Source organism: Phoenix dactylifera, chromosome 10, assembly GCF_051530095.1.
Source record: "Phoenix dactylifera cultivar Ajwa chromosome 10, Ajwa_hap1_PhDact_Kaust_v1.1, whole genome shotgun sequence".
Classification (NCBI taxonomy): domain Eukaryota; kingdom Viridiplantae; phylum Streptophyta; class Magnoliopsida; order Arecales; family Arecaceae; genus Phoenix; species Phoenix dactylifera.
Window position 1 is genome coordinate 17,956,244 of NC_143199.1, and position 9,684 is coordinate 17,965,927.

General features: G+C 32.6%; 1 long non-coding RNA gene across 1 annotated transcript; it reads left to right on the forward strand.

Annotated features, from left to right (window-relative positions):
- The first annotated feature begins 214 nt into the window (after positions 1–214).
- Positions 215–9,035, forward strand: LOC149752708 (uncharacterized). The gene is made up of 2 exons (XR_016396633.1): positions 215–326; positions 8,843–9,035. It is a non-coding gene; the product is annotated as an uncharacterized LOC149752708 (long non-coding RNA).
- The last annotated feature ends 649 nt before the right edge of the window (positions 9,036–9,684 follow it).

The window sequence follows — 9,684 nt, forward strand, 5'->3', positions numbered from 1 at the left end:
CATCAGAGGAAGCAAGCTTTTGGGGAAAATACATCAAGTGCATTCAAGAGAGAACCCTAGCAAGACAAGCTTCATCAAGAGCTTCATTCAAGAATCAAAGAAAGGGATTGAGCAGATTCAAAGAGGCATTAAGAGCTCCTTCCCCCATTGAAGAGTGAAGCTTCCTTGACCAAGAAGAGCAAAGCAACTTCAAAGCAATAATTTCTTTCTAACTCTTCTTGTTGTTCATATTGCTTTATATGCTCATCTAGGAGTTTAAATCTTTTCTTTTCATTTGTATAAACACTTTGTAAAGGTTCGTTGGTAAGCCCGCAAAACCAACAAAGGTTCGTTGGTAAGCCCGCAAAACCAACAAAGGTTTTTGGTGAACCCGGAAAACCAAAGTTGTATAGGTTCGTTGGTGAGCCCGCAAAACCAACAAGGTTCTTGGTGAGCCCGGAAAACCAAGTGTATAGGTTCGTTGGTGAGCCCGTAAAACCAACAAGGTTTTTGGATTGTGAGCCCGGAAAATAATCCAACTGTAATCCGCAAGATTATAGTGAATTCCCAAGGGTACGCTTGGGGAGTGGACGTAGGTGCTAAGGAGAGCACCGAACCACTATATATTGGTGTGTTTGCATTGTGTTTGTGCTTTCATTTTCTCTTGCTTTATCTTCTCTTCTTGCATTAGATTAACTCACTTAAATAACCTAAGAGAGCATCCATTGCACTTAATTTAGAAAGTTTTAAAAGTACCAAAAATTTAGAAGAAACCAATTCACCCCCCCTCTTGGATTGTCACCTTGGGCAACAAGTGGTATCAGAGCAAGGTGCTCTAATAGTACCCATTGATCTCACAATCAAGAGTTAAATATCATGACAATCCAAGTGGGATGTTCTATAGGAGAGGGACAATTAATTGATAGACCACCTCTATTTAATGGCACAAACTACACTTATTGGAAAGCTAGAATGAGGATATTCATTCAAGCTTCAAACTATGAATTATGGTACATCATTACTAGAGGCCCTCACTCACTCTCTCACACTATTAATGAAAAAGACTTAGCACAATTGAATGCTAATGCTATGAACATACTATATTGTGCTATCCATGAAACTGAATTTAATAAAATCTCTGCATGTTTATCTGCTAAGGAAATCTGGGATACTTTAGAAAATATTTATGACAATATTCTGTTTAGCTCACATATGCTTCAATTACATACTAACAGTGAGCCTGCAGAAAACGATGTTGAATCTCCCAATCCGGAAGAAAGAACAACAAATGAAGAATTCGGTGATGAAAACAAGGATCCATACCCAAACACCGAAAAATTCAAAAGCTTCCTAAAGACAAAGAAGAAGAGGAAGCAAGAAGAAAGTAAGAAAGAGATAAAAAGGAAGAAAGCCTTGACCAAGGAAGAGTCAAGCAAGAAAATAAAAGTTAGGAGCAACAATGATGATACTAGCTCCAAAGAAGTACAAGGGGTAACTAACTTGTGCTTTATGGCACAAGAAGATAAGGTACAATCTGAATCTACTCTTACATCAAATGATTTTCAAGAAGAATTTTCTTATGATGAATTATTAAATGCTTTTCATGAATTGTATTGTGAATGTAGAAAACTAGCTATGAAGAATAAAAATTCTAAGAAACTAAATCTAAAAATTTCAAAAGAAAGAAATTCTTTTGCTGAAATACAAGACAAACTAAATTCTGAAAATGAAAGCTTAAGGTTAAATTCAGAACAATTGATTCAGAAAAATCAGAATTTAATTAAAGAAAATCAAAACCTAAATGAAGAAATCAACCAATTAAAATCTTTTATTAACAAATTCACTGTAAGTTCAGAAAAATTAAAAACGATGTTTGAAAGCCAACATGCTGTTTTTGATAAATCAAGACTTGGCTGGATTCCTTTGCTCAATAATAAAACCCTAAAGAAAAAGGTTATCAATTTGCCAAGCAAACCATCAAATAAGATAACTTATTTCAAATATAAAAAGATTGGGCATAAAAACTTTATTTATGGTTCTAATTCGAATAAATCAAATGGTAAAGTTATTACAATTAAACAAATTTGGATTTCAAAAGGAACCATATGCACTAACCCTCAAGGACCCAAGCAAGCTTGGGTACCCAAAATGAAAAATATGAGGGTATAGATGTAGGTGTGCCAAGCTACCCATGGAACAAATGAAATTTTCATACAAATGGGTGCATTGACACATAATTAAAGATAAGTCTCATTTTATTCATTAAATTTAGTATTATCTTTTTTATGAAATTACGATACTCTCTGCATCAAAGTTTTTAAATGCCTCATATGTTAAATTTTATCTCAACGAGTTTAGCATGAAACTCTCTAGTGCTTGCATCATGATAAGAAAACAATGAATGGATATATATATAACCTTCTTCTTCAAGTTTACAAAAATCTAAATTTCCTCTCTAGTATAAACACTTGATGCTGATTTCATACCTTCATGTTAAAACTTTATTGAGCATAATACTTATGAAATCTTATTTCATTATTTGTGAAGGTATGAGTATAATTTATCATAATATCACTCATTCCTTATGTGATTATTTGAAATATATTATGATTTACTCTATAAGTCGCATGTATGCATCATATGTTTCAATCATAAATGATTAATGTGTCGTGATCATAATGAAAATTCTACTAAAAAGTTTTATAACAATGATTTTTTTTTGTAATTCTCAAGACTATTCAAAAAATCTAAGATTAATAAATCTGATCTTTAAAGTGTCTCATTTAGTATAATCACTGTATCCTTGATTGAATGATTAATATCCTTACATAAAATTATCTCGAATTCTATTGATTAATGTTAACACGTCATGTTTAATCTGAGCATAAAAATATTCTAAAAGTATGAATATTAATTCCTTTGAACCATCTCCCATAAGTCAAATATAAAATCTTAATTAATCTAAAAGAAAATTGCCTATCTCTCTAAAACAAGATTATTTGTATTGAAAGCCGAATCATAACCAGAATTTTGATAGAAACAACTATTTAAAATAACTTGATTAAAACTTAACTGGTATATCTTATTGATAATTATTTTAAGCAAATAGAATCTAAGCTAAATTGCTTCTGAAAATAAAAAAAAAATTGGTTTGACTTTGATAAATCTTCCTATTGCCTCACATGGGTGTCCTTGAACCATATTATTTAATAAAATTATCTCTTTAGTTCAAGTGACTTGTGCTTGCTTATATTTAGACAATCTCTTGAGTAAAGTGACTTAATATTCAATTATTGTCATATCTTATGTTGAGTCATCTAGCTAAAGAAATATATTGTATGAATATTTTGTATCTTGAAGAAACTAATGACTTTCCTTCAAGAAAGAAAAAGAGTTTATTAATGATACAGGATTTATGAGCAAGAAATTTCAACTTGAAGGACACCTTGATGAAAGATACAATAAACATTCCTTTGCAAACAAAAAAAAGGAGAGAGATTTTCTTCAGCCAAGGGTGTAAAGAATCTAAAAGGTATTTGGCTTGAAGAATGCTAAATACACTGGTAATCTAAACTCTTCTCTTGTGAGTTAGTTGAGCAAAATCAATAATCTGAAATTATATGGTAGCATGATTAAACCTTTAATTGCTGATCATCTTGATATCATGCTTCATTCTCATGCTAGTGATGATTGTTTCATGGTGTGATTAAATTGAAGTTTACTTTTTCCTATATAATGCATAACCATGAAATACACAAGTTTATGCCTCAAATCTCTAATTCAAAATAACTTGTGATAAGCTATGAATCATTGGGCATAATGAAAATGCTGTTTGCATGATATATATTTATATGCAGCATATTAGATTAATTCTTTATTCTGCTCTTTCATGTAACTACTTGAAAATAACAAAAAGAGAGAGAGATAAAGAAAAAGAAAATGAACATTGCTCCGAAGAAGTAAAAGCTAAGTAAATACTCCAATCTTAAGTAAAAGCAGCACAAGCATATATTCAGCATATTTGTGAGACTTGTGTGAACATTCTTTTGGAAGGGATAAAATCCGTAATTAATTATATTTAAATAGGGAGAGTTTGGAGTGAATATCTTGTTGCTAAAGAGAATAGTTTAACATTTCTACATTGCTCATTATAGGGATGGTGCCAATGGAGAGGCTAGTGGTAGTACCCGGCACTATTTGACCCAACTATTCGGTGCAGGGCATATTAGGGACGGCACAAGAGGGAGGCTAGTGGTAGTACCTCGTGCCCCTTCCAACTCCACCGGATAGGGAGCAAATAGAATATAGAGCATAGAAAAGTAAAACCGAAAAATAAATGAAGATAATCAAAATGTTCATTGAATGGTTAAAGAAAGAAATTAAAAATTTGGGGAATGAATGATAAATAAATAAAAATATATAAGAAGGTTGTGAAAAATCAAATGAAGTTTGAATCACTTGAAAACACACCTTAAGGATAAAATCAGTGCTAAATTGTATTTAAATAAAGGAAATTTTATTTGAAAAGAATTGATTTTGATCCATGACATGCTTGTTATGTTTTGCATATTTTGAATTATGTGTTTTCAATATTCAAATAGCAAAGATCTTTCCTAGATATAACTTGTAATGCTTTATGCCTATAAATTTTGATTGAAACATGTTATTACCAACAACAACATCATTTTATTTTAATGAATATATTTTGAAAAATAAAAAAAAAATTTAATTTGAATTTGCAAATTAGGCAAAATGGATTGATTCTGACATATCTTTTATCTTGCCTAACATTAGTACATAATATCCTCCAATTTGTACCAAAATTCAATATGAATTACAAAGATTCTGGATGTGCTCTAATGTTCTTGAAATATGTGTCTTCAATCTTAATAATTTAAGATGAGCTACAATGTAGAAGATGCATATCTCAAATTATAATCCTGAAAGGCTCCTTAAAAATTTTTATGAAATTCAGAATCTGATGTTGTATAAAAGCTTAAACTTAATTTAAAAATGCCTCTATCATTGTATTTTTGTAACCTTCATTATATGCTTCAATGATTGCATCATTTTGGGGAATAACTCAATATGAATTTCTAGATAAAATTACAGCTTAAGAAAAATAGAATAATTCTGATGCCTTGATTGCTTGCCCTGATACGCATCTGAAACATATCATTTCTTATCTTCAAAGTGTACTAATATTGGTCTGAATGATGTGTCTTTTGATGATCTTGATTGCAAACAAATATTTTTTAATATATGATTTTATTTTGATATTGAAAAGATTTATTGTGCTTCATATATACATTGCTGAAAAACCTTGATTAAGAAATTGAGTTCTATAAATACATATACTTCAATGGTCATCTATATTTTTTTTTTCCCTCTCCTACATTGTTAAAGACTTTCATCAAAATATATATGTATATATATTATTAAAAGAGTGAATGATCTCAAGTCTAGAAATATTTCAGCTCACTCAAATGATTCTTAAAAGAAAGAAAATGTAAATGCTCTTGAAAGAATTTGAGCTTCAAATGAATCATTTTCTGATTAATATTTCAGTACATTTTCTCAAAGATTAAGAGGAAGCATAACTTGTTCTTAAAAGATTAAAAAGAGTGATTGCTATAAATTTTGAATAACTCTAGATCACTCTACATTCTTGATATCATAAAGGTTCAGTTTTATTCACGTTTATCATTAAAATCTGAAATTCAACTAAAGATAAGAGAAAGAATACTAAATGTAAAGTGGTATTAAACTTTGTGCTTCATTGAATATCTTTTGAAAGTTGGATTTTTATATGTACTTAATTGGTAAATCACTTGTTTTGAAAACTAAGTGAAAAGGATTCCATTTGTCTTAGTATTGGAAATTTACTTTGGAATCTACTAATGAGCTCTTATTGGCTTGCACTTTAGTGTTTCAATCATGAGCCAATTCATTTTAATTGATTTTGATGCTATGATCTTTAAAGGAGTAAAAGAAAGTCTTTAAGAGAGGTTTAAAAGAACTTTCAATGCCCTGAATTTTATATATCCTACATTGCATAAATTCATGTCTTGGTATCTATGCTCCAATACTTTTATATCATGAAAGAACTTTGAAGTCATTAAGAATTAAGGATTCAACATAATCTTATATTTTTTGAGTATATAAGTTTTGATCTTTATCTGCTCTTATACTATACTCTAAAAATTAATTAGATTGCTCTCATGTTGCTATATACTTAATATATTAAAAAAAAAAGGAGGATATTGGATTTTCATTCGTGCTTTCTTTGAATATTATTCTTGATACTCCTTGAAATAACTTGAAAAAGATTCCATCTACACTTGATTTCAAAACTATCTTTGGAATCTACATTTAGAGATCACTTCTGGCTTATATTCTAAATATCTCATTCCTAAAGCCAAACACATAGAAATAAGATATCATTTTATTAGGGATCATGTGCAAAATGGAAACATATGAGCATATATGCACTGAAAAATAATTAGCCGACATATTCACAAAACCCTTGAGTGAAGATAGATTCTGCACGCTAAGGAGGAAATTAGGCATATGTGATCCGTTTTATTGAAGAGATATAAAAGGAAGCAAGCAGTCTCATGATACATTCCTCCCATTTCTAAAAACCTATGAAACATGAGTCAAACTTGTAATCTATAGATTCCTTACTCATGTATCATTGTCCCAGAAAGAATTTATAAGGATTGGAAGCAAGAAAAATTTTTAGAAGCAAAAAGGAAGAGAAAAGAAAAATTCTGCACTTGGGTCGACCCAACCCAGAATAGGGTCGACCCAACGTTGAGTCGACCCAAGAAAATTCTTGAGTCGACCCAACGTCGGGACCCCACTGTTAAAAGGGGGACCCGTGAGCTATCTAGGGCACTGTTTACCCTTTGTCCTCTTCCGAAAACCCTATTTCCCACTCTCAATTAGAGTCTCCCTAGGCTGATCTTAGCATCTATATTTAGAGCCTAGGCTAGAAATCTAGTTCTCGTATGTATCTTGCCTTTTCTCATATGTATCTTGCTTTTTTCCTTATGAATCTTGTCTTTCCCTTATATCTTTAAATCTTGATTGTGGAACATTGTACTTTTCATCATTTTGAGCATTAATATATGAAAATGTTCCTATTTTGATCAATGAAGTCTGAAGTTTGTTCTTTATTGCATCTTTTCCCATATATATGTTTTTGATGATAACAAAAAGGGGGAGAAGAGAAGGAAAGAGTATATAAAGGAGAAGAGAAGGAAAGAGTATATAAAAGAGAAGAGAAGGAAAGAGTATATAAAAGAGAAGAGAAGGAAAGAGTATATAAAGGGAGAAGAAAGAGTATTACTTTTGTGAGAAAGAGTGAGTAAAGAAGTTATGAAAAGAAAAGAGAAATAAATGGGCAAACAAATTGAAAATCATATAAGAAAGCTTACATATCTAAGGGGGAGCAATTTGTAACAATGAAAATCATCAAATCAAAAATTTCTATCATAATTCAGAATTTGGCACATATAAATTCAGAATTTGGCACGCTCCTTTCTCACCCCGATACATAAGCTGAAACTCTTATTTTATCTCAAATTTTTGAAGTTTTATTGCTAATGAATTATAAATGAAAGGGGGAGCCATTCAAAAAATCAAATTGGCAAATTTTGAATGATATAGGGGGAGATTTCACTTATATATATGAAAAGCTGAAATTCTGAAATTCAATCCCTTTTATAAACTGATTTTAAAGACAAGTATCAATAGGCTTATACTCTTTATTTTGTAATCATCAAAAAGGGGGAGATTGAGGATGATAGTGTTATTTTGATGATTAACAAGCAATTCTCTAGAGTATGCTATAAGTTAAAATTGATACTTCATTTATAAGTTCATTGCTCTCAGTACATTTGCTTAATTGGAAATATATATATGGTCTTGTTCATTTGGATGAAACTAACCTTGAGAATGCAGCAAAGTGTGGATTGAGTCGACCCATAGGTTGATTGGGTCGACCCCGGCACATCGAGGAATCATCTGGCACACTCCTGCAAAAACAGCACAAATGAACAGTGAGTTGGGTCGACCCAAGGTAAGCAAGAGTCGACCCAACCTCCAAAGAACCTCAAAATGCAAAGGAAGAATGCTCTCTGGATTTACTGAGAGGGTCGACCCAAGAAAAAGTTGAGTCGACCCAAGTAAACCTTGAGTCGACCCAAAGAAAGGTTGAGTCGACCCAAGTGAAGAAAGGCTGAAATTCAAGGCTCTGAATTTTCTGAAGCTGACCTTGGGTCGACCCAAAGAAAGGTTGGGTCGACCCAAGGCAACAGAAGGCTGAATTTCAAGTTTCTGTGTTTTCTGAGAGGGTCGACCCAAGAAATGGTTGAGTCGACCCAAGTGAAGGTTGGGTCGACCCAAGGACAGGTTGAGCCGACCCAAACACGGGCTGAACATAACGGCTAGTTGTGCAGAAATGCTTTTTGGACTCCCAACGGCTATAAACGGCTAGTTTCTTCAATCCAACGGTCAGAAAGGACTATTTGGAGGTTGGAGAAGTATTTAAGAGGGAGTATTCATCAGAGGAAGCAAGCTTTTGGGGAAAATACATCAAGTGCATTCAAGAGAGAACCCTAGCAAGACAAGCTTCATCAAGAGCTTCATTCAAGAATCAAAGAAAGGGATTGAGCAGATTCAAAGAGGCATTAAGAGCTCCTTCCCCCATTGAAGAGTGAAGCTTCCTTGACCAAGAAGAGCAAAGCGACTTCAAAGCGATAATTTCTTTCTAACTCTTCTTGTTGTTCATATTGCTTTATATGCTCATCTAGGAGTTTAAATCTTTTCTTTTCATTTGTATAAACACTTTGTAAAGGTTCGTTGGTAAGCCCGCAAAACCAACAAAGGTTCGTTGGTAAGCCCGCAAAACCAACAAAGGTTTTTGGTGAACCCGGAAAACCAAAGTTGTATAGGTTCGTTGGTGAGCCCGCAAAACCAACAAGGTTCTTGGTGAGCCCGGAAAACCAAGTGTATAGGTTCGTTGGTGAGCCCGTAAAACCAACAAGGTTTTTGGATTGTGAGCCCGGAAAACAATCCAACTGTAATCCGCAAGATTATAGTGAATTCCCAAGGGTACGCTTGGGGAGTGGACGTAGGTGCTAAGGAGAGCACCGAACCACTATATATTGGTGTGTTTGCATTGTGTTTGTGCTTTCATTTTCTCTTGCTTTATCTTCTCTTCTTGCATTAGATTAACTCACTTAAATAACCTAAGAGAGCATCCATTGCACTTAATTTAGAAAGTTTTAAAAGTACCAAAAATTTAGAAGAAACCAATTCACCCCCCCCTCTTGGATTGTCACCTTGGGCAACACACTATCTACGGCTGAAGCCGAATATGTTGTTGCTGGAAGTTGTTGTGCTCAAATTTTATGGATTAAGCAACAACTTGAAGATTATGGCATTAAACAAGATAAGATTCTCATAAATTGTGATAATACAAGTGCCATAAATCTAACTAAAAATCCAATTCAACACTCAAGAACTAAACATATTGAGATAAGACATCACTTCATAAGAGATCATGTGTTAAATGGTGATGTAGTGCTTGAATTTCTTTGCACTGACGATCAACTTGCTGATAACTTCACTAAACCCTTATGTGAAGATCGATTTTGTATTCTTAGAAGAGGGTTAGGAGTGATTGATCCATTCTTA